Here is a 24,985-nt window from a genome sequence, read left to right as displayed (position 1 = left end):
CTCTCTTTCTTCTTTCTCTTTTTTCTTTCTCTTTCCTTTCTTTCCTCTCTTTTCCTTCCCTTCCCTTCCTATCCCTTCCCTTCCTTCCCCTTCCTTCCTTCCTTTCCTTCCTTCCTTCCTTCCTTCCTTCCTTCCTTACCTACATACTTCCTTCCTTCCTTCCTTCCTTCCTTCCTTCCTTCCTTCCTTCCTCCCTCCCTCCCTCCCTCCCTGTCTCTCTCTCTCTCTCTCTCTCTCTCTCTCTTATAAATGGAATTACTTATAAGGATCTCATATCCTGGTTTCACATACAGTCTTATGAAGAGGTTCCCACCTGAAGAAATTGGAAGGCAGATGGTAGCTTTCCTTCTTTCTTTCCAGTACTATTTTTAGCATCATGATGTCATGAAGTAAAGCAGTGGCCCCAACCCTGACTACACATTAGAATCACCAAGAAAGAATCACTCATTTTTTAAATGTCCAAGAGATTCTGATTTCATTCGTCTGTGGTAGGGCCTGGACGTCAGTGTTGTTTGTAAGATCCTGAGATGACTGGAATGAAGCCAGGTTGAGAATCAGGGATATGGCCACACAGAGAGGACTTTGGGAATAGAACCAGGATGAGGTAAACTCGGATGCAGAATCCAGGTCTCCAGCCCCGCCTTGCCTTCCCCTGAGTCTCTCTCTCTGACTTCCTTCTGTTTGTAGACCCTGCGATGACGGTGCCTATAGAAACCTTCCGTGGTCATGGAGGTGTCTGTGCTGTTTCCTGCACATCATGAATGAGTCACCAGCCCCTAAAGAGCATCTTAGACCAACAACACCGATGTGTTAACTAACTCAGGATGTGTCCAATTCCTTTAGCTGACTCTTTGGTCAGCTCCCAGACCACAGTCTGTTTCGTTGATTACATCTTATTAGAAAGAAAAGAGATTCAGAGTACCTGCTGGTAGTCATTCGTTCTGCAGATAATACCGTAAAAATTACAAGACTAACCATCACTGTCTCATTAGCAGCAGTCCTCTCCTCCCAGGGCTTGGGAGGAGACAAGGTTTCCCAGGGGAGAAAAGATGTTCCCCTCTCCTACTTACTTGAGTTGTTGAATCCTAGGGTGTGCAGGGACTAAGATGGAACCAGAGATAATGATGTTTCTGGCATGGTTAGCGCTTGCTCAGTTCTGCCGGAGGGGGCAGTTGGAGACTGGAGGTACTCTCTCTCAGTGTCCTCCCCTGTCAGGCACATTAATAGCTCTCCCAGAGATAAACCCACTCCAGATCAGATAAGGACACTGCCTGGATGAAACAGAAAGCACTCCCAAGAGATGCGGAAGTTAGTTTGGTAATAGTCAGGTGAGGAAAGACAATAGGTCTATATTCTCATCTTAAGGTCCAGTTCAGGTCAAGTTTCTGCACCAAGCCTGGGATGTCCCATGGTTCCTGCTTCCCTTGTATTTTTTTTAGCTTGAACTAAGAAACCGAAGTCCACCTCTTAGTCCTAAGTTGTATACAGACCTGGGGAGTGAGAAGGAGATACAATCTGGCCTATGTTACACAAAACACATCAAACTGGTACAATTCTTTCTTTCCCTCTTCTAGACTTTGGTGGGTAAGAAACCAGTTTAACCACAAAAAGCAGTCACTAGAGGCTTTGTCTCAGGTTCAGTTTGTGTAAACAAGAGAGTCACAAAGACAAAAAAAACACAACTTTTTTAATAGGAGAAAAAAAAAAAACACAGTTACATTTCTTAAGTGGGTCAAGCCTTACATAATCTAAAAATGAAATAAAGACCCAAGCTTGAGGGTCACTTAGAAAATCTTTATTCAAATAACAAATTCCCAACAATAGAAGTGAAACTTAAATGATCTCATGTAACTTACTTGGAAACATAGTGGAACCAAAGAGTTCATTTTTAGAAAACGGTTATTTTATGACAATAACTGTCTAGTGCCAGGCGAGCAAACTATAGCTCACTGGTCAAAAGCAGCCTGCCATTTGTTTTTTGCAAATAAAGTTTCATTTCAAGACAGCCATGCCCATTCATTCACAAATTGTTTATGGCTCTTTTCAGGCTAAAATGGCAGAGTTGCAGAGTTGTGATAAAGAAATATAGGCCGGGCGTGGTGGCTCATGCCTGTAATCCCAGCACTTTGGAAGGCTGAGGCGGGCAGGTCACCTGAGGTCAGGAGCTCGAGACCAGCCTGGCCCACATGACAAAACCCCGTCTCTACTAAAAATACAAAAATTAGCAGGGCGTGGTGGCAGGTAATCCCAGCTACTTGGGAGGCTGAGGCAGTAGAATCGCTTGAACCTGGGAGGTGGAGGTTGCAGTGAGCTGAGATCATGAGATCACGCCACCGCACTCCAGTCTGGGCAACACAGTGAGATTCTGTCAAAAAAAAAAAAAAAAAAAAGAAGTATGGCCGCAAAGCTCAAAATATTTACTAGCTGGACTTCTTTCAGAAAATGTTTGCCAACCCTTGATCTAGCAGATCAAATATTATAAAATACACATTTTGAAACAGCCTTTCTGGGGGGAAAAAAAGGTTATTTCCAACAAGTGATTATTGAGCACCTTCATGTAAGTGTTATCCTGTGAATTTCAGGAAATAAAACGATGCATCTTTAATAATCCTGGCCCTAAGAAAATTACAGCCCAGCACGAAAAAAAAAAAAAAATTCAGAAAAGAAGATAAAAAATTTTAAAGTGTTAAAGCTCGAAAAGCCACCCAAAATCTTAACTTTCTAAAAACGTGGCCCAAATCTCAATAATTATAATGATAAGAAGATTTAAAACAAGAGAAGTTCAATAACTGGACTGAAGTCACACAGCCAGGTAGAGAGGCAGGGACTTGAATCCCTATCTTTGTTTCTTCCTTGCATACTACACCATTTGATTTAATCATTTTGTTTGTTCAACATTTACCAGGTTTTAATTTAGCATCTACAGTGGGCCAGACACCCTTCCGTAGGATATGGAGACTGCAATAAACAAAACACACTTCCTACCCTGACAAGCTTACTGTCTCTTTCCCTTAAGATTATAAGTGAGCATACAAATAAATAGTTTGTGTAATGAAGATGTGGGCTGGGGGAACACAGAACAGGTGAGGGTGATGGCAGGAGGGGAAGGTGTCCCTGATGAGGCTGCTGTTAGATAGAGCCTGGTGGGGATGGACGAGTCAGCCAAGAAGTTGCGCAGAAAGCTTTAGCCGGGAAGGCCTCCAGAAGAGAGATGCTGGGCGTATCAGGGGAGGTGCGAGGGCAAGGGCTTAGGGAAAGACATCCTACAAAGCTTCATAGGCCATCTGAAGAACTTGAAATGGAGCTACTTCGGGCATTTAAAATAGTTCCAATGTTGGATAAAGCCCCGTCTCTTTAAACTCTTTGCCCCTGAGTGCTGTTTTGGTTGGGTCTCAAAGAGTATGTGTGTTAGTGTGTGGCAGGCACCATGGGGTCAGAGCCCCCATGTGCAATCCTGGTTCACAGTAATGCCAGCTCACTATCACTGGGGCAGAACCTGCATCAGAGAAGCAGCAGTGGAAACAGCGTGCATTTAGGATCAACTTCAAGTTGATTTGGGAAGTGCATAACTACCATATTGCTGGTTCCCTGGTTACATTTTATGTTTGGGTAAACAATCAAGAGATGGCATGAAAACTGCACATCCAAGTCTTGCCTGCACAAAACAAAATGACCAATTAACACAACGTGGATTAGAGGTGACTAGAGCCCAGAAGGGTGGCCGTGGGCTCCAGGATCATCAGCCTATTAAGAATAATCCTCTCTGGACAGTGGAAAGCAGTTTTTCAAACACCGACTCTAGGGCCATATGCACAGAGAGCAAAAAGGGAGCAAGGGAGCAAGTCATTTTTTTTTTTTGGAGACGGAGTCTCACTCTGTCGCCCAGGCTGGAGGGCAGTGGCACAATCTCGGCTCGCTGCAACTTCCACCTCCCTAGTTCAAGCAATTCTCCTACCTCAGTCTCCCGAGTAGCTGGGAGTACAGGTGCCCGCCACAATGCCTAGCTAATTTTTTTGTATTTTAGTGAAGACTGGGTTTCACTGTGTTGCCCAGGCTGGTCTTGAACTCCTAAGCTCAGGCAATCTGCCTGCCTCGGCCTCCCGAAGTGCTAGGATTATAGGCATGAGCCTCTGCGCCCAGCCGTGAGTCAGTCATTCTTAAATAATTTAGACTAAAATGTGAGATAATTCATGAAGGGTGGAAATCCCTGATTGATTTGATAGTATATTTTGCCCAGATTTATTTAGGTAGTTGCCTCAACACTTCACACTGTAACAAATTCACTGTTGGTGGCAGAAGACCTGGAAATAAGAGGCCAAGCTCATTTGTACAAGATGAAAATTTCACCATGCTGTCCCAGGCCTCTGCCATTTGCCAGTAGACTGGGAGTGTCCAGCAGGCCCCGTCACAGAGACTGTGGGCTCACCCTACCCACTTGTGTTTTCAACTCTAATATCCCAACCTTTGCTGAGAAATCTACAACAAAATCAATACTCTACTGCAGAGGGAGGTGGCTTGGATGTTTTGCATTTGGAGAAACTGCAAACCTGAAAATTATCAGGAAGAAAAAGAAAAATCTTACCAAAGCGCAAACCAGACACTTGGCACCCACCCTCTGTGACGCAGGGCTCCCCGGCTGGCAGGAAAACCACAGTAAAGAACTGATTATGCTGTTAGAACGCATTCCACGGGCCGTCCAGGGCTATTTTTATTTTACAATAAGGTACAATATGTTCCATGATATTCTCTATCCTGGGCATTTTTCCTTGTATTTGCATACTCATTAATCCCAGTAAATCACAGAGAATCTGTCAATAACTTGAATAAATTAACCAGATTTGAGTGTGTTTATTAACTTCAAGAGCAATGTTAATACACATGTATAATTTTTATTATAAGCAGAACACCAGTGGCTGGTTCCACCTGTTGACTATGAAAGCCCTGAATGCGAGACATGCATTTCAAGAACTGAGCTCCAGGAAGACAGACTAAACGCCAAGGTTTTACAGACTAAGTGCCAAAGTATGACGCTCATCAGCAAAAGGAATCGTATTTTTAAATCTTTTTTTTTTTTTTTAGAGAAGTCAGTTTTGAAAATAATGTTTGGTCAAGTGCTATTTGGTCAAAAAATGTACTAAATGTACATGTAATAGAGCATTCCAGGAACTTTACCCATAAGAAAATAAATGTTCCTGTTTTAACTTAGACTCCATAAAAATTAAAACTGTTTTGGAAGAAGGAATGGCTTCTCTGTAACATAATGGATATTCAACAACTCAGATGCATTTTGAGAACAACTTTCCATCCAACTCTAAAAGGAAAACAGACAACTGGTGTAAAATTACTCCTAAAGTCCAGACCATGTATTAATACTTGAGCTCAAGAAAAACTTCCTTGCTAATGCTTAACTTGTTATCTTAACCACTTTTGCTTTTTCAGAACTTCCTAGCTACTTTTTAACAATTTCCAATCAGGAAAACTGGCCAGAGTGGCTTCAAATATAGTCATTAGGCCTCTAAGGAAGGTCTAGACTTCATGAACTTTGCAAATTCCTCCTTGTTTTTATTCTTTGCAGACTTAGAAAAGTCTAGAGGTCAAGATGGGGTTAGCCACCTGCAATGCTATGGTGGTAGTCTATATTTCTTGATGGCTATTAAAAAAAAACAGGAAAGCAGCAATCACTGTAATAAAATGTGCTGGTACTTGGAGAAATAAAGGTAGAAAGAGGTAGAAAGAACCCATAAATTTAAGTACAACTATCAAACTATTCATGGAGAAAAAATAGGGCATACACTCCAAAACTAGAGGCTCTCTAAGAAGCTGCAATAAAAACAATGCTCCTATATGCAAATTTGCGCCTCGTAAGAAAACGTAAATAAACCACAATTCTTGTTCTAATGTTTTAAGGTCAACTTTGCTGACAAGATCAGGAAACTTGAGCCAAACATCTGCATCAAATGATAAATTCATGGCAAAAAGGTCCTGTTTCCACTGCAGGGCAGTCACGGCAAAGCAGACATAAAAGAAACGTGTTCTCCTTTACTTAAAGTTGGGATATGGGCCCAAGCCAACTTCTTCACACTAGGAGTGGTGGCACTTGTATTTTGTTTGTAGTTCAATTTTTCACTTTAAGATAAGGTTGGCAGACCCACGATTTATCGTGTCTTTGGTTTACTCCCTGGCCTGCAAAGATCTTGTGCATCTATGCCATACCTTGTTCTCTGTGTATTCTTTCTAATTAGTTTTCCTAGGGTACCAAAACTGTGGTTGAAGTTAAGTGCCTTTTCTGCCTTTCTAGCTGCAATGGAATTTTTTTTTTTTTAAGCTCATCAAGAGAATAAAGGGGAAAAAGGGGAAAAGTATAAATAAATCAGGACCCCAGAAGAGGCTTCTCAGGACGCATGTGCTCAGATTCTCTGCCAAGGGAGTCCTCTAGACTGCTAGTTTTTGGGGAGATGGGGTCCCTGAGCCCAGAGCCATAACTGGCTATTGAATTGAGCATATTTTCTGACTTCGTGGCTTTGTGACCTTGGGGTGGTCAAACAGCAACCTGTGGGAACTGAGCAGCGGTCACAACCATCAAAGTTGTAAAATAAATGTCAAATCAAAGAGATTTCTGGTTGAATCCTTAGAGGTAAGTGTCAACATGCCTTCAGGGATACCTGCCTCACTGAAATATTAAACACAAAAACAGCTAGTTCTGAATGCTTCTCCATCAGCTCCATAAACATAGATCTTTCTTCCTCCTCTAATAGCAAGCCAATAACCACCTTCTCAATGGAAAATGGTGTTTCTGCAAGTCGCCCTTCATCATTGCCCAGATATTTACTGTCATATTTGAAAAGTATTGATAGGGCTTTAACTTCCAGATCTTCCCAAGTGACTTGCTTTTCAACTGCGGAATTATTTTCAACCAGGGAGCAACATCTGAGTACAAAAATGTGAGAGAGAGAAAGGTAAAAGAGAGAACTGAAAGGGAGAATCATTTTTTACTATACTTTTGTTTTTCTACACTGTACTCTGAACAATAACATATTAGAAAGCACTTTTATCTAATCATTCTGACTCTTCTCCCCTCTTTTCCTCCCAGTGGGGAAAAAGACTTCCTCTTCTGAACAATCTTTCAGAGGACATTCCTCCTAGAGTTTAAAACATTACAGTCTTCAGAGCCCAGCACCAATTCCGGATCAGCCCACAACCTGCCCTGGCTGCACGGCTTCATGGGTCACAAGGACTGGATGGACAAGTGCATGTGCCTATTGACCGCCTTCTCCCAGCACATGCACCATGTCCCAGTGGCATTGCTGGAGATGGTCTGTGCCCTCTCAGTCCAGCGGCAGACCCTCAGGCAGATCGCGATCTGTGGAGACTGCCAGGCCAAGGACACCAAAGTTCTGGTGCAGTGCGTCCACCCTGTCTACATTCCTAACAAGGTGCTGATTCTGGCTGATGGGGGCCCCTCGAGCTTCCTATCCCACTGGCTGCCTTTCCTGAGCACCCTCCGATGGCTGGAAGACCAGGCCACTGCGTATGTGTGTGAGAATCAAGCCTGCTCAATGCTCATCATTGATCCCTGAGAATTATGAAAATTGCTACATCCATGACTGCTTCAACCCCCTTGGGCTGGGGCAGAAGGTGGAGCTTCCCAACTGACTAGAGACTCAGGCCCTGCAGGGCCCTGTAGAACCTGTGGCCGTCCCTGAGCACCCTGCCACCAGGTGATCTCAGCCACACTCACTGCCTCCCTTGGGCACCCACTCACCCTAGAATAAACTTAATAGTGTCCCACGGGGGTCGGTGGAAATTACAGTCTCCAGTCTAGAGGACAGAATTAGACTGTTTTGCTTTCTGTTGTTATTGTTATTGTTGTTGTTTTTAACTTGTGTGTTCCCTTTTTCTTTGCAATTATCAGAAGGACATACCATTGCGATGGATCTTTAGGATGCCCGTATTTATAGCTGAACACACTCACTGGGCTCTGCTCTGTCCCAAAGGGTAGCTCTTTTCTTCCTTCTCATGGTTTTCCTCTTGCTCCTCCATGCTTTGGAAAAGGCCATATTACTGTAGTTCACTGGATTTGGTTATGTAACAAAAGTGAGCCAAGTGCCTCAACACCATTGATCCTGGTGGGCAGCCAAGGTCACTTTTCATCTCTGAATGAAGGTCAGCAGGAAAGATGAGATGGCTGGGCTGGCAAAGCCTGCTGCCTTCCCTCCGCTCACCTCCATCCTGCACTCCTTCTGTGCTAACAGCCCTCCATTGTGGCCACTAAAACACCGCATTTCTCAGCCTGCTGTAAGATGCCAGGAGAAGGGTATCGAGACAGTGCAATAAAGAGTCTGTCTACATTTCTGATGTCTGGCTGCATTCAAATCCCATTACTCCTTCTTCTCCTTTTGTTCCACATCCAGGAAGCTGCTAAGAAAGCCCAAGTGCTCCCTCCTTTGGAATTGGTGGGAAATTTAAACCCCACAAGCCTCCACTCATGTGCAAGAGCCTTCACCCCAGTCTCATCTCTACCCACAATAAATGCCAAGCCAGTCTCTCTTCTCCGGTCTCTAAAGCTATTTTTGGATCATTATGTGAGTAATAAACCTTTCCATACTTTCTTAGTGGATGCATGTGTGGTATCATCAGTCTCAACATCTGAACCAAATTTTGGGTGAGAAGTTCGTTCTGCCTCTGGGAAATCTCTTTAGAAGAGTTTGCTAATGGATATGTCATCTTTGCCCATTGGCCCTTTCCCTTCCTCCTGTTGCTGGTGGACCAAACAGCCCTCTTGTAACACAGAGCAACACACCTGTGCCAAGGATGACTGAGTAGAAATGAAAAGGAACCGGGTCCCTGACGACATTGTGAGTTACCCTCCCACCCACAGACAGTCTGCTTCTGGACCTCCTCAGTCAGGAAGAACAAGCTGAATGTGTGCAGCCGCTTATAGTTGAAGATAGTCCCAAACATAGGGCTTATGATTGAATAATCTTTTATGACTTCAGGAGCGGAAATCCGTATTTTTCCTGGCATGTGAACAGGCAACAAGCATAATACTAGTACCCTACCTAGGAGTAAGCCATTCTCAGTGGAGGGCCCCTGTAGCTAAGGGGCACTGTAATTTCCAGGGTTAACCTCATTTTGGGTGAAACATTAGGGGAAACAAGCCTGTATAAACTCACAGGGAGAGCCTGTTTCCACCACTGGAAAATGGTCTGAAAATCAATCTACAATAGATTTTAGAGAGAGTTTCAGAACCAAGCATCTGACTTGGGAATCCACCCATCGTGTCTATCTCATGTTGTTAATGGGCTTAAGAAAATGAAAGTATCAGGAAGAAAGGACCTGTTTACAGAGCACCAAATCGGCCACTAGCAAAGTACTAGATATGCAGACAAAGTAGAATATAGGCTTCCTCCCCTACCCCCTGGTGGAGGGTATCAGTGCAGTAATACTCTAAAAAGTCATTAAGACAATGACATCAGGTGCCTTCTACTAGAATTAGAATTTGATTTCATTTGTTCAAAGCTTTTGTTATATCTATATATTTTTCTATATGGATACAAGTATCAGCCAGAGCAAGTGGTGGTGAAGAAAATCATGTCAGCCAGGTACAGGAAACTGAAAGCTAGACTCACCATCCCTGCCTCAATAAACCCAATGGCATTTCTCATCCTGACCTGGCAGGTAAGACAGAAAGCGGAGGGGTCGGGATGCAGAACCTCCTGAGCCTCCATATAAGCATTGGGATGAAACAATATAATATTTATTTTTTGAAGAAATGAATGAATAAAAAGCCTATGGGCAAAAGGAAATACTACAATTGTGGAACAGAAATATTAACACAATCTAAAGCATTTATCATTGGAAAAATGACATATTCTGGAAAAAATCATCTCTAATTGAAGCTCATCAAAGATCCAAATGTTTTATGTTTATATTTCACGTAGTTGTCAGTAAAAATTGTAAACAACTTCTAGAGTGCTTTACAGACCAACAATTGTTGATATATTTAAGCAGTATTTTATAAGTAACTTTAAGTACTCAATATCTTAGTAATTTTGCTAGTCCACATTTCAAAGACAAAATTTGAAACATTCATATTATTGATAGAGTGAATGTGCAATCAAAACAAACAAACAAAAAAGCCAGGAGGACAAATTATACTCACTGAGCTCTTGCACTCCCTACGGTAGCAACTGAGGGTATCTACACTATTTTCAAGGAATAATAAATAAGCTCAAATTCCAACTTAACTTTTTTTGTTTGTTTGTTTGTTTGAGATGAAATCTCGCTCTATTGCCCAGGCTGGAGTGCAGTGGCACGACCTTGGCTCACTGCAACCTCCACCTCCCAGGTTCAAGCCATTCTCTTGCCTCAGCCTCCTGAGTAGCTGGGATTACAGGCACATGCCACAATGCCCAGCTAATTTTTGTATTTTTAGTAGAGATGGGGATTCACCATGTTGGCCAGGCTGGTTTGAAACTCCTGACCTCATTTGATCCACCCACCTCGGCCTCCCAAAGTGCTGGGATTACAGGAGTGAGCCACCATGCCCGGCCCCAGCTCAACTTTTTAAACAAAATAAGAAAATTTAGTTAAATCTCAAAGCGCTTTGTGAAATGATTTTCTGACAAAGAAAAAAAGAAATGGAAAGAAACGTCTGCTTCAAGAAAGGACTCCCCAAAAACAGTGCAACATTTCTGTGTCCAAAGACTGATTATACCTACTCTTCTTTGAGCACACTGATTTCTTTTTTCTTGAAAGTTAAGGTCTCAGTGGAACTCCCAGTATTTCTTGATTTTAGCATGAAATACCTTATGTGGGTGTCTAGACATCACATCTGTGTTTGAGCTTGGAGGAAGTGATCTAGCAACACACCTAACCTGCCTGACAGGTATTGTCTGTACCTGAATGGCTTACTCATGAGTCACAAAACATCTCTGTTGCCAGATTTGCATTTGATTTCATTCTTAGACTTGTCTGACTCAGGATGCTGAACAAATTTTAAAATTCAAAAATATAAAACATTGTAAAAAAGCATTTGCTCATTATTCAGCTTCTGAAAAAAGATGTCTTTATGCATAAACTCGTATTTGTTGAAGTGTTTATATAAGAAAAAGGAGCTCTCTAGTAATTCTAACAGCAATATTCATGTTGGTTCTCTATAACCATAGGAATATCAGACATTAAAGCAGTTCTGATAGTTTCAGTGCATTGCTGTCCTGTTCACAAAAGGCTCCAGAGTTGTGAAACTCTCTTTAATAACTTGGAGAGTTCCTTTAGGCTTAGCCTTGGGCAGTCTTTTGAACAGATCACAAAGTTATGAAGTCTCTTAATTACCATTGTGAAATCTTGCTAGAAGGAAGTTATTTCTATTGGGTATTTCTCTTTAGTCTGCCAGGAACCCAGGGCTGCAGTAACTAATCATTTTTCTATATTGTGTAGAATGATTAGACACAAGGCTGTCCACCCTTTTGGCTTCCCTGGGCCACACTGGAAGAAGAAGAATTGTCTTGGGCCACATAAAATACACTAACACTAACAATAGCTCATGAGAAAAAAAAAAAAAACCCTCAATGTTTTAAGAAAGTTTATGAATTTGTGTTGGGCCACATTCAAAGTCATCCTGGGCTGCATGTGGTCCCCAGGCCGCAGGTTGGACAAGCTTGGTACAGATCTTTCATTCGAAATATAATCTAGGGCTTATAACAAATATAAATCTAACATATTTATCAAAAATAGCCCAAAGGAGGTGAAAGGGAGTGGAGCTGTGTTGGAGGAAGTTGACACCTGTTGGTAACCTGAATGCACGGGAAAAAAATGAAGAGACTCAGAAAGCATAAACATAAACATAAACAAGAAGATTAATGTAAGAAATTCTATAACTATGTATTTCTCTCCTTTCTTCTCTCAGCTTCTTTAAAAGACATAAAACTATATAAAGTAATAATTATAACAAGGTTTGTTACATGTATAGGTAATATGTATAATAACAATATTAAAAAAGAGGAAGAGAGACTAGAGCTATGTAAGAGTAAAGTGTCTATATTTTACTCACATTAAGGTAGTACACATAATTCTGATAAGTTAATATATACATTATTCATACTATTGCCTTATGATACTTTTTATTTCTGTAAAATTAGTAATGATATTTCCTCTTTCATTCTTGATTTTAATAATTTGAGTCATCTCTCTTTTTTCTTAGTCAGTCTACACAGCCCTGGGGCAACCACTAAGAAAACAGCTAAAAATATAGTGAAAATCACTAAAAATTAAAATATTATACTACAGACATTAATTTAATACAAAAGAAAGTAATAAAGGTAGAACAGAGAACAAAATGTGATATGAGACATACAGAAAGCAAAGAGTAAAACTGTAGACATATATCCAATCATAGTAATAATTATGCAATGTGAATGGCTTAAATAGTCGAATCAAAAGGCATAAGTTGTTAAATTGGATTAAAAAAAAACAAGATTCAGCTATATATTGTCCACAGATGATAGGCTGAAAGTAAAAGAATGAAAAAAGATATGTCATGCCACTAGTAACTATAGGGAGCCAGAGTGGTTATGCTAACATCAAACAACATCAACTTTAAGACCAGAAAATGTTAGTGGAGATATGGAAGACACATAATAATGATAAAAGGGCCAATCTATGAGAAAAATGTAATAATTATAATCATATAAATATCTAACAACAGTGTCCCAAAGTATGTAAAGCAAAAACTTACAGAACTGAAGGAAGAAACAGAAACAGACAATTCAACAATAATAGTTAGGGACTTCAAAACCTCACTTTCCACAATGTATAGAATGGGAAGAAGATTATAAAGGATATATAATTATAAACAAACAACACTATAAACAAACTAGAACTAACAAACATCTATAGACCATCCACCCACAAACAGTAGAATATACATCTTCTTTACAAGTGCACATGGAGCTTTTTTCAGGACAGGCCGTATGCTAGGCCATAAAACAAGCCTCAGTAAAGTTAAAAGGTTTGAATAATGCAAAGTGTATTCTCCAATGACATTGGAATCGAATCATAAATTAATAATAGTTGAAAATTTTTAAAACGTATAAATATTTGGAAATTAAATAATACATTCATAAATAACCAGTGATTCAAAGAAGAAGTCATACAGGAAATTTAAAAATCCTTTGAGATAAATTAAAACAAAAACACACCAAACTAAAATGAATTGGACGCACTTAAAGCAATGTTTAGAGGAAAATGTATAGCCATAAATATCTACACTATAAAAGAAGAAAGATCTCAAATCAATTTCCCAAACTTCGACCTTAAAACACTGGAAAAATGAGAGAAAATGAAATCTAAAGTAAGCATAAGAAAGTAATACATAAAAAATAGAGCACTAATTGATACAATAAAGATTAGAAAAGTTATATCAAAACTTAATAACCAAAAGTTGATTCCTTGCCCAAACCAACACAGTTGACCAAATTTCAGCCAGATTGACTAAGAAAAAAAGAGAGAAGATTCAAATTGTTAAAATCAAGAATTAAAGAGGGAATATTATTACTAATCTTACAGAAATAAAAAATATTATAAGGGAATAGTATGAAAGATTGTATGCCATGGACATAAATGAAATGGGAAAATTTCTAAAAATACATAAACTACTACAACTGACTTGAAAGGAAATAGAAAATCTTAAAAAGAAACCTCTAATGAATGAGTAATTTTAAAACTTCCCAGAAGAAAAACCCAGACCCAGATAACTTCACTAGTGCATTCTACCAATTATTTAAAGAATCATTATTTATTCAAATTATTATTATTATTCAAAAATTCTTTGAAAAAATAGAAAACAATTCCTAGCTCATTTTATGAGGTCTGTTTTATATATACACAAAAACAAAAGATATCACAAGAAAACCAGACCTACAAAAAACAAAAGATATCACAAGAAAACCAGACCTACATCTATTATGAATATAAAACACAAAAGTCATCAATAAAATACAAGCAAATTAAATATTGATACATATAAAAAGGATTACACACTCACTATGACAAAGTGGGATGTATCTCAGAAATACAATACTGGTTTAACATTCAAAAAAATCGATCAATGTAATGCCCCATATCAATAGAAAGAAGAACAAAAAAAAACGTGGTCATTTCAATAGAGCAGAAAAAGCATGCAACAAAATCCAAAATCCATTCATGATAAAAAACAAACAAACAAACAAACAAACAAAAACACGACTCAATAAACCACGAATAGAGGAAAACTTCTTCAACTTGATGAAGGGTATCTACAAAAACAAAACAAACAATACAAAATCTCAGCTCATATCATACTTAATGGTGAAAGACCAAATGCTTTTCCCCAAAGATCAAGTACAGCATAAGTATGTCCACTCTCACTACTTCTATTTAACAATATTCTGGAGGTTCTAGCCTGGGAGATTGGGTAAACAAGATAAATCTTAAAAATTAAGATTGCAAAAACAAAAGGAAAAGTTCTTATATTTACATATGACATGATTTGTTATGTAGAAAATTTAAGTAATTTACTATTAATAATTAGAATAAATTAATTTAGAAAGGTTGCATTATACAAGATCAATATACACAAATTAATTGCATTGTTATATGCTAGCAATGAAGAATCTGAAAAGAAATTAAGAAAACAATTTTATTTATAACATCCAAAAAGAATAAGATACTTGGGAATAAATTTAATGAAAAATTATAAGACTTGTACAACGAACAACTATGACATGGTAATGTAACACTTTGTACACTACAAAACGTTGTTGAAAGAAATTTAAAAAGACCAAAATAAAGGGAAAGACATTCCATGTTCGTGGATTGGAATAATTGGTATCGTTAAAATGGCAACACTCATCAAATTGATCTATACATTCAATGCAATACCTACCAAAATTCCAAATGGCTATTTTGTAGAAACTGACATGGTGATTCTAGAATTTATATGGAAATTCAAAGGAACCAGAGTAGCCAAAAGAATCTTGAAAAAGAACTAAATTGAAGATCTCACAGTGATTTCAAAACTTATTTCAAAGCTATAATAAACAAGACAGTATGGTATTGACATAAAGATAAACACATAGATCAACAGAATCAAACTGAAAGTCTGAAAGTAAACTAGTTCATTTCAATCAGTACTACCAAGATAATTCACTAAGGACATTGCATTAACTTGAGATAGGTCATAAACCTAAATAGAAGAGCTAAATCTATGACACTCTTAAGAGGAAACATGAAAGCAAACGTTGTGAACTGCTGTTACAGATGACAATAAAAATAAACAAACAAACAAAAAACTGACAAGAGAGAAAAATAGATAATTTGGACATTAGTATAATTAAACATTTTTGTGCTGCAAATAATACAATCAGGAAAGTGAAAAGAAGACAATCCACAGAATGGGAGAAAATATTTGCAAATCACATAACTGATAATGGGCTTATATCCAGACTGCATGAAGAATTTTTAAGAACTCAACAACAAAAATATAAATAACTGAGTTTAAAAAAGGATAATGGATCTAAAAAGACAGTTACCCAAAGAAAAGAAACAACTTGTCAATAAAAACATGAAAAGATGTTCAACATCTTTAGCCACTAGGGAAATGCAAATCAAAACCACAATGAGATACCACTTCAAAACCACGATGATAGTTATAACGAAAAAGACAGATAATAACATGTGTTGGCAAGGATGCAAAGAAATTGGAATGTTCATCCATTATGGGTGGTAACATAAAGAAAAAGAAAAATTTTGGGCCGGGTGCAGTGGCTCAAGCCTGTAATCCCAGCACTTTAGGAGGCCGAGGTGGGCGGATCACGAGGTCAGGAGATCGAGACCATCCTGGCTAACACAGTGAAACCCCGTCTCTACTAAAAAATATAAAAAACTAGCTGGGCGAGGTGGCGGGCGCCTGTAATCCCAGCTACTCGGGAGGCTGAGGCAGGAGAATGGCGTAAACCCGGGAGGCGGAGCTTGCAGTGAGCTGAGATCCGGCCACTGCACTCCAGCCTGGGCAACAGAGCAAGACTCCGTCTCAAAAAAAAAAAAAAAAAAGAAAAATTTTGGCAATTTCTCAAAATGTTAAACACAGAGTTATTATATGATCCAATCATTCTATTCTTAGGTATATACCCAAGAGAAATAAAAACATACCTCCACATAAAAATTGGTGCATGAATATTCACAGTAGCACTATGCAGAATAGTCAAAAAGTGGATGCAACCCAAATGCCCATCAGCTGATGAATTATAAACAAATTCCCGTTTTCTGTGGCTGGTTTCTGTAAGTTCCTGCTTTCCATCTGGGTGGCACAGTAAAGGACACAAGATAAGCTTGAGCAAGCCTAGATTACAGTCACTTGGGCCACAAAGCAGGAGTCACATGACATGCTTAAACAAGCCTGAGTTACAGGCCTGTCACTGTTTGATAAGCTGTCTTTGTTACCTGCTTTCATGCCACTGCGTTTCGCTCCACTGTAAGCTTGTTTCAAACTAGCCAACCCCCTTTCAGAAGTGTGTATAAAAGTCAAGCCCTGCCTTTGTTCAGGGTTCAGCCTTTGGTTGTTAATCTGCTGGGCTTGAGTGCACTCACTAAAATCCTCCTGTTCCACTTAGTGGTCTCTCCAGTCTCCTGATTCCTACAACATTTTGGTGAGCCAGCCAGGAGTGGAGATGAAAGGTTTGCTGTCTCCTTTGCCTGTGTGTCTGGGGCCCCGAGCTGGGGGAGAACCGTGACCTCAGGCATGCCATCGGGGAACTTAAACCCAGAGAAGGGATCAGCTCTCCTGTGATCCAGTGCACCTCCCTGACAGCGCAACAGAACCTAAGGGATTACAGGACGATTCCAGGGATAGTGCGCTACAGGACCGTGGTAAGGTTTGGGGCCCAAGGCAGGACCCATGCCACAAAGACAGAAGGGGAGCCTGATCAACTTCCAAGGGTGCACCAAGTAGTCTGACCCAGGATGTGAGAGTGGCTCACAAAGTCGGATGTAACCTATACCCAGGGTGTACTGAGTAGTCCAACCCAGGATGCGAGAGTGGCTCACAAAGTCAGATGAAACCTACATCCCACCCAGAGGAAAGGAACTGGAAGCAGGGAAGTGTGTGAATGCATGTGAAAGAGGCAGCTCTAAATTCTAAAAGGAGCCAATGTGGGGAGTGAAGTGGGTAGGACCACAGGTCTATTAGCATAGACCGTACGCCCCTAGCGAATTGTGGGACCAACCAGGACTAGTGGTGAACTTCCTCCAGGGCTACTGCATACGGTTTAGGGAGGCATCCCACAATTTAGCAATTGTGTTGGTCCAGGTTCGGGACTCATATGAACCCTCCATTAAAGCTAAGTGGCATCTGAAAACTCCCATGAGGGAGATGGTCTAATCGGTCTGAAGCGAAAGTAAAAGTGAATAAGTTCCGTCATAACTGGGAGGAAATTGGAGGGAAGCTGTCGAAAGCCACCCCATTACAATGTATGTTAAAGAACTTCAAGAAAGGTTATGCAGAGGGTTATGGGATCAAGTTGACCCCTCCAGAGGTTGAGAACTCTCTGTGAAATAGAATGGCCCTCTTTTGGTGTCAGATGGCTGGCAGAAGGAACTATAGATCGGGAAACAATTGGCCGTGTATTTAAGGTGGTGACTAGGGTGGGCGGACAGCCAGGGCATCCAGACCAATTCCTTATATACAGTCCAAAACTGCCCTGCATGGTTCCAGTCCTGCCTCACAGTTGTGGCTTGAGCCGAACTTAAAGTGAAAGAAAAATCAGCTTCTCTATCAGCTACAGAAACAAAGGGAAAGCCACAGGAAAAACCAGTTCTGCAGGAATCACCAGAGGAGATAGGAATTCCTCCTCCCTACACTCCAATCTACCCGGCTTTACCGAGACTGGCCCCTGAGGAGTCAAATTCAAATGGTAATGAACCCCGGCCTCAGCTCAAAATGAAAAATAAAAACCACCACCACAGGAGGTCAAGAAGGAAAGTCAGGATGATCAAGCCAGCCACCTCTGGCCTGGCCATGCCCGGGGTTTTGCAGATGCCTCCCTGGGAAACTCAGGGACCCCTCTATTATGATGAACATGGCCAGATTCAAGGGGAGAGAAAAGGAACCCCTCCTCTGGCTGACCAGGAGAAAGCATTTAAACAAATCAAAGAAGCCTTAACACAGGCCCCAGCCTTAGGACTGCCTGACATAACTGAGCCTTTCTTTCTATATTTCCACGAACAAAAGGGAATGGCTGTTGGAATCCTGACTCAATACACAGGATTGTGGCATCGCCTGGTGGCATACTTATCCAAGTAACTAGACCCAGTGGCATTAAGGTAGCCCCCTTGCTTTAAGGCACTAGCTGCCACAGCCCTACTGGCACAAGAAGCTAACAAACTGACTCTAGGGCAGCAGCTGACGATCCAGTTAATGCATTCAGTTATAACTCTAATGAACCAGAGAGGGCATCACTGGTTTTCAAATCCGGGAATGACTCAGTACCAGGGACTCCCATGCGAAAATCCCCGCATAACTTTAGAAACAGTAAACACCCTTAACCTGGCCACCTTGCTCCCGATTGAACCGGGAACCCCCCTCCATGACTGTGTGAAAATGGTAGATGAAGTATTCTCGAGGTGGGGAGATCTTACAAACCAGCCCCTCAGGGACCCAGTTGTTACTTTGCAGATGGGAGCAGTTTCATAATGGAAGGGGTCTGTTGGGCAGGTTATGCGGTGGTAACATTGGACTCAGTGGTAGAGGCTCAGCCTCTGCCCCCCGGAACATCAGCCCAGAAGGCAGAGCTAATAGCCCTAACAAGGGCTCTTTTGCTGGTGAGAGACAAAAAGGTCAATATTTACACTGATTCCAAATGTGTCTTTGTCACACTGCATGTTCATGGAGCTACATACAAGGAGAGAGGACCCTTAATTGGTGGGGAAAAAAGAAAGAAAGTACAAAGAGGAGATTTTATAGCTCTTAGACACTGTATAGACCCCAAGGAAGGTAGCTGTTAGCACTGCAGAGGGCACCAAAAGGCAAGAACACTAGAGACCAAAGGAAACAGAAAGGCAGACAGGGAGGCAAAACGGGCAGCAATGACTACTCCACACTTGGAAAAGGAATCCCTAGCTATGCCTCTCCTCCCAGAGCCTCCCCTCCCCAAGATCCCAAGTTACTCTCCGAATGAGAAGGCCTGGTTTGCCTGAGAAACTGGAAAATGCACTGAAGAAGGATGGTGGAAATTCTCTGATGGGAGGCTAGCCATCCCTGAAATGGTGGCCCCTAAGTGTGTAAAACAATTCCACCAAGAGACTCACATGGGGAAAACGGCACTACGAACACTACTGGGATGTCACTTCTATGTGCCATGGCTCACCGCCCTCTCACCCAAGCCATTTGCGAACAATGTCTAACATGTGCCCAGAATAACCCATAATAACCTACTCGGTCCCTGGGAATTCAGGAAATGGGAGCCACACCCTTTGAAAACCTGCTATGGACTTCACAAAGCTGCCCTGAGCAGGGGGCTATTAGTACATGCTAGTACTCATCTGCACCTTGTCAGGATGAGTCAAAGCTTTTCCCACCCAAAGAGAAAAAGCACAGGAGGTAACTAAAGTAATGCTAAGAGACATTATCCCCAGAGTTGGACTGCCCCTGACTCTTGGGTCAGACAATGGACCAGCATTTGTAGCTGAAATAGTTCAAGAACTGGTATGGCTATTAAAAATAAATGGAAATTACACACAGTCTACCAGTTGCAGAGCTCAAAAAAGGTAGAGCACATGAACTGGACACTCAACTACTAAAATAAAATATTGCCAAGAGACCCACCTAAGATGATATCAGGTCTTGCCCATGGTCCTCCTCTGAGTAAGGTGCACCCCCACCAAACAAACCAGGTATTCACCCTATGAAATCTTGTTCGGCCGGCAACCCCAGTCATAGGTCAAGTTAAGGGTGATCTCCGTGAACAATGGGAACTAACTTTAAGAAGGCAAATACAGGCTTTAGGGACAGCCATGTAGGGTGTCCATGGCAAGGTACAGGAAAGAATGCCCATAAGCCTGACAGACCCGGCACACCCCTTCAAACCCAGGGATGCTATTTGGGTCAAAAAATGGAATCCAACCACTTTGGGATCTATATGGGATGGGCCACATACTGTAATCTTGTCCACTCACACTGCCATTAAAGTTGCAGTAATTGTGCCATGGGTCCACCACAGTCAGCTGAAGCCAGCTGCCTGAGACAAATGGACCAGTCAACAGGATCCAGACCATCTGTGCCAGCCGATTCTACAATGGGATCAAATTGCCATTGAAGACACTGACAGCCCTGCTCTGGTCACTCTGGAAGCTGACCAGTCAATGCATGGCCGAAGATGGAGGAGGCAACAGCTCTGCTCTAGTCACCCTGGAAGCTGACTAGTCTATACATGGCTGAAGCTTGAGACATCATCAGGGAAGTCAATATGGTTAGAAATCTTAAGTCCAGTAGCTTTCCTTATAATATTAGTTGTTTTACTGCTGTTTTGCCACTTTGCTCAGCCCCCTTCCCCGGGTAAAGACCTCTTTTGTCCTTGCTTGCTGGGTATAAATATGCTACTCTTGGTACCAACTTGAAGCTCCAAATGCCTGGCAGGCACCCTCAGGCCTCTACTGAATCTGTGGACTGTGGGCATATTGGCAACTACCAACTAAATGGTCAAGGGCCTGCATACTAGGAACAATTAGACTGTCCTTCTTTCTAATCCCTTTAAAACAAGGAGAAACCTTAGGGTACCCTATCTATGATGAAACTAAAAGGAGAAATAAAAGGGGGCATAACCATAGGGAAGTGGAAGGACAATGAATGGCCTCCCGAAAGAATAATCCAATATTATGGCCCAGCCACCTGGGCGTAAGGTGGAATGCACGGATACCATACCACTATTTACATGCTCAACCGTATCATAAGGTTACAAGGAGTACTTAAAATTATTGCAAATGATACAGTAAAGGCCTTAAATCTGCTAGCCCAGTAAGCCACAAAAATAAGGAATCCTATTTATCAAAATAGATTAGCCCTAAACTACCTCCTAGCCCAGGAAGGAGGGATGTGTGGGAAGTTCAATTTAATTAACTGCTGCCTAGAGATTGATGACAATGGAAAGGTCATCAAGAATATAACTGTAAAAATCCAAAAATTAGCCCATGTTCCAGTACAGGCTTGGAAAGGATGGTCTCCAGATTCCCTCTTTGGGGGCTGGTTTTTATCCTTGGAGGATTTAAAACCTTAGTAGTAATAGTTTTAGCCATACTGGGAGTCTGCCTCATACTTGCTTGTCTCCTACCTCTCCTTGTTAAGAACATCCAAACAGCTACAGAGGCTCTTGTAGATAAACAAACTACCACTTGACTAATGGCTGTAACTAAATATCAACCCTTGCCAAATAAAGAGCTACTACCTTCACATGAAGAATTAAATAATACTGATGCTTTCCATTAAACCTCATTTATAAAAAGCATCAAAGGGGGAATGAAGCAGAAGTTAAAAAGAGGAAAAACTAATTTTTCTCTTTTAGGCAGCTCGAGCCCCCATCGCCCTCCCCACCCCGTGTGCTATTGTACCCTGGCATGTTTCATAAGTTTGCAAATTCCTATTTTCTGTGGCTGGTTTCTGTAAGTTCCTGCTTTCCATCCAGGCAGCACACTGAAAGACACAAGATAGGCTTGAGCAAACCTGTATTACAGCGATTACAGCCACCTAGGCCACACAGCAGGAGTCACATGATGTGCTTAAACAAGCCTGAGTTACAAGCCTGTCACTGTTTGATAAACTGCCTTTGTTACCTGCTTTTGTGCCACAGCATTTTGCACCACTGTAAGCTTGTTTCAAACTTGTCAGCCCCCTTTCAGAAGTGTGTGTAAAAGTCAAGCCCTGCCTTTGTTCAGGGCTCGGCCTTTGGATGTTAATCCGCTGGGCTGGAGTGCACTCAATAAAATCCTCCTATTCCACCCAGTGGTCTCTCCATTCTCCTGATTCTTGCAGCAGTATAGTTATAAATCCCATTATTCCACAATAAAATGGAATGAAATACTGATACAGATGACAACGTGGAGGAACTTTGAAAACATTATGCAAGGTGAAAGAAACCAGATGCAAAAGACCACACACTGTATAATTTCATCAATGTGAAATGTACAGAACAGGCAGAACTATAGATACAGAAAGCAGATGAATGGTTGCTAAGGCTTAGGGTGGGGAGCAGAGGGAGGATGGAGAGATGATGACTAAAATGCACTGGCTGTATTTTTGGGGTGATTAAAATATAAAACGTAAGGTAGCAATTGCGTAACTCTAAACAAACTAAAACCATTGTATACTTCAAATGTTGAATTGTTTGGTATGTGAATTATATCTTAACAAAGCTGTTAAAAAACTTCTAATCCCCACAAATTAGTCATGTGATATAAGTTTTAATCTCTTAGTACTTTTAGAAAAATGATTCGATGTAGCAGCACTTATCAGTGCTGTCACTGTTGATATTTTTGGCTAAATCATTATTTGTTGGGTGGGACGGGAAGCTGTTCTGTGTATTTCAGAATGCTGCAGCCTTGGCCTTTACCAACTAGATTTCACAGCATCCCCTCCCTCAGCTGTGATCATCAAACTGTTTCTAGATTTTGACAAATGTCCCTTGGGGGTCAAAATCACCCCTAGTTGGGAACCATTGTCTGCAATGTTTAACAGCAGTAATTGGGTTAAATCTGAAGCCTTCAGCTTCTATTAAGACTTTGCAAAAGGAAGATATCTTGGGCCTCTTCAAGTTGGGAACTGCTCAGGGCAAATCTGCTTCTCATTCTATTTCAAAGTCATCCTTCTGCTCACTGAGATAGATGCACATTCTGATTGTCTCCTTTGGGAAAGGCTTATCAGAAACTCAAAAGAATGCAATCTTTTGCCTCTCACCTCCCTGTGACCTGGAAGTTCCCTCCCTGCTTTGAGTTGTCCTCACCTTTCTGGAAGGAACCAGTATACTTCTTATATTTATTGGTTAATGTCTCATGTCTCCCTAAAATGTATTAAACCAAGCTGTGCCCCAATTACCTTGGGCACATGTCGTCAGGACTTCCTGAGGCTGTGTCACAGGCGCACATCCTTAACTTTGGTGAATAAACCTCCTAAAATGATTGAGACTTGTCTCACCATGTTCCTCAATTGACACCTGGTAACCACAAAGGGATCCTGAGTGAAGGTGACCTGGCCTGCAGCAGTTTGCCTATTGGTGCCTGGTGCTGTCTTGGGTACCTTGTAGCCTAAACCAATAGGACGAATGCTGAAGTCCAGGACCTCTTTCCTCCAGGAATCCCTGATCTTCCAGTATTTTTCAGTTGGGGGTTGAGGTTTAGTTGCTATTTAAAAAACTCCTTTTTCAGGGGAGTTTCTACTCACTTCAATCAAAAAAGGTGAGCCTGTCTGCTTCTGCATCAGCAGAGAGCGGTTTTCAGTTGGGGCCCTATCACTAGGTAAGAAAGCTGGTTTGGGATTCTGTCTTGCAAATTATTCTTAAATGACCACAGTTAGCATTAACAACCTCGACAACTTTATATTTCTAGAAGCTTAAACATTTGCCCTTATTTTTCACATTAAATCTAAAGAGTAGATTACTAGTGTTACTTTAAGCTTATATCCTGGAGCTAAAGGAGAACCCAGTTAGGAAAATGGTCTAAGTACTATTATAACTGTCCACAGATGGGGCCTCCTCTGGGTCTCCATTTAAGTATCATACTCAGCACTGTAACTTTAGTGAGTGTTCAATAGAATATTAAAATTACTCACTGCACATTTGGAAGAAGGTTTTCCTAAATAAAAGTATTCAGAGAAATAAAAGTGCATTTATCTTTTATCAATGTTAGATTGGAAATAGAGTAAGTATTATTAATACCTACACAAAAGAAAAAGTAACCCAAACAAGATTTAATGGAATTAAAACAAAAATGTTTTACCTGAATTTAGTTGATTTTGGTAACTTAGCCATTACATTTCTCAATCTGTATTCAAAGATCTAAACAAAAATTCTATTGATCGGAAGATGCAAAAGTTAATTTTCAAGCAAAGCAAGCGGGTGTGTGATTTAGTCTACCACTATTTAAAACAAAGGTTAATAAGGAACAAATGAAAAAAATTAACCATGTTGAAACCCCAGGAGAAAACTGAATTAGAACTGTGAGTCCAGAAATGAGAAAAATGTGACAAATTGGACAAGAGGGTTTTGAATCAGTAACTCATAAAGGGAAATGCATCACTTTCACAAAGAGTTGCAGCAATAAGAGGGAGTAAGGAAAACCACCTTCAACATAATGATAAAAAAAAACTCAGTTTTACACATGCATATTCATAAACACATATTACTCATCATTGAGTAGTAATACTCATTGTCATATGCTCCTTTCATATTATGAAAACTGGATATCTCATAGCAATGAACTTTTCCTCTGCAACAAAATAGATGAATCATTTCTATCACTGAGCCTACGTGAGAATGAAGTATTCCCTGCTTCCTCAGAAACATCTCCAGGGATCAATATACAGTTGTTTACTTTGTATTGTGCCTTTCCACATTCCCCAAGATTAGCCTGCACTTGCACCACCCAATGCTAATTTTTCTTTCTTTTTTTTTTTTTTTTTTTGGAGACGGAGTCTCACTCTGTCGCCCAGGCTGGAGTGCAGTGGCCGGATCTCAGCTCACTGCAAGCTCCGCCTCCCGGGTTCAATTCTCCTGCCTCAGCCTCCCGAGTAGCTGGGACTACAGGCGCCCGCCACCTCGCAGGGCTAGTTTTTTGTATTTTTAGTAGAGACGGGGTTTCACTGTGTTAGCCAGGATGGTCTCCATCTCCTGACCTCGTGATCCGCCCGTCTTGGCCTCCCAAAGTGCTGGGATTACAGGCTTGAGCCACCGCGCCCGGCCTAATTTTT

At 41.0% G+C, this 24,985-nt stretch overlaps 1 protein-coding gene across 5 annotated transcripts in view; it reads right to left on the bottom strand.

Annotated features, from left to right (window-relative positions):
- KCNJ15 (potassium channel, inwardly rectifying subfamily J, member 15) overlaps positions 1 to 24,985 on the bottom strand; it is a 142,447-nt gene that overhangs the window by 58,755 nt on the left and 58,707 nt on the right. For 2 of the 5 annotated variants that reach the window (XM_011954014.1, XM_011954021.1), the window contains exon 1: positions 16,189 to 16,292. The exons of 2 other annotated variants lie outside the window; for them this stretch is intronic. The gene's annotated coding sequence lies outside the window, so the exon portion shown is untranslated. Of the gene's footprint in view, positions 1 to 4,582; positions 4,597 to 16,188; positions 16,293 to 24,985 lie in introns of those variants that run through there. One more of the 5 variants, XM_011954016.1, reaches the window with a different exon arrangement.

This window comes from Colobus angolensis, unplaced genomic scaffold (assembly GCF_000951035.1).
Source record: "Colobus angolensis palliatus isolate OR3802 unplaced genomic scaffold, Cang.pa_1.0 Scaffold38, whole genome shotgun sequence".
NCBI classification, from domain to species: domain Eukaryota; kingdom Metazoa; phylum Chordata; class Mammalia; order Primates; family Cercopithecidae; genus Colobus; species Colobus angolensis.
Note: the sequence above shows the minus strand (reverse complement) of the source record. Positions and strands in the feature narration are given on the sequence as shown.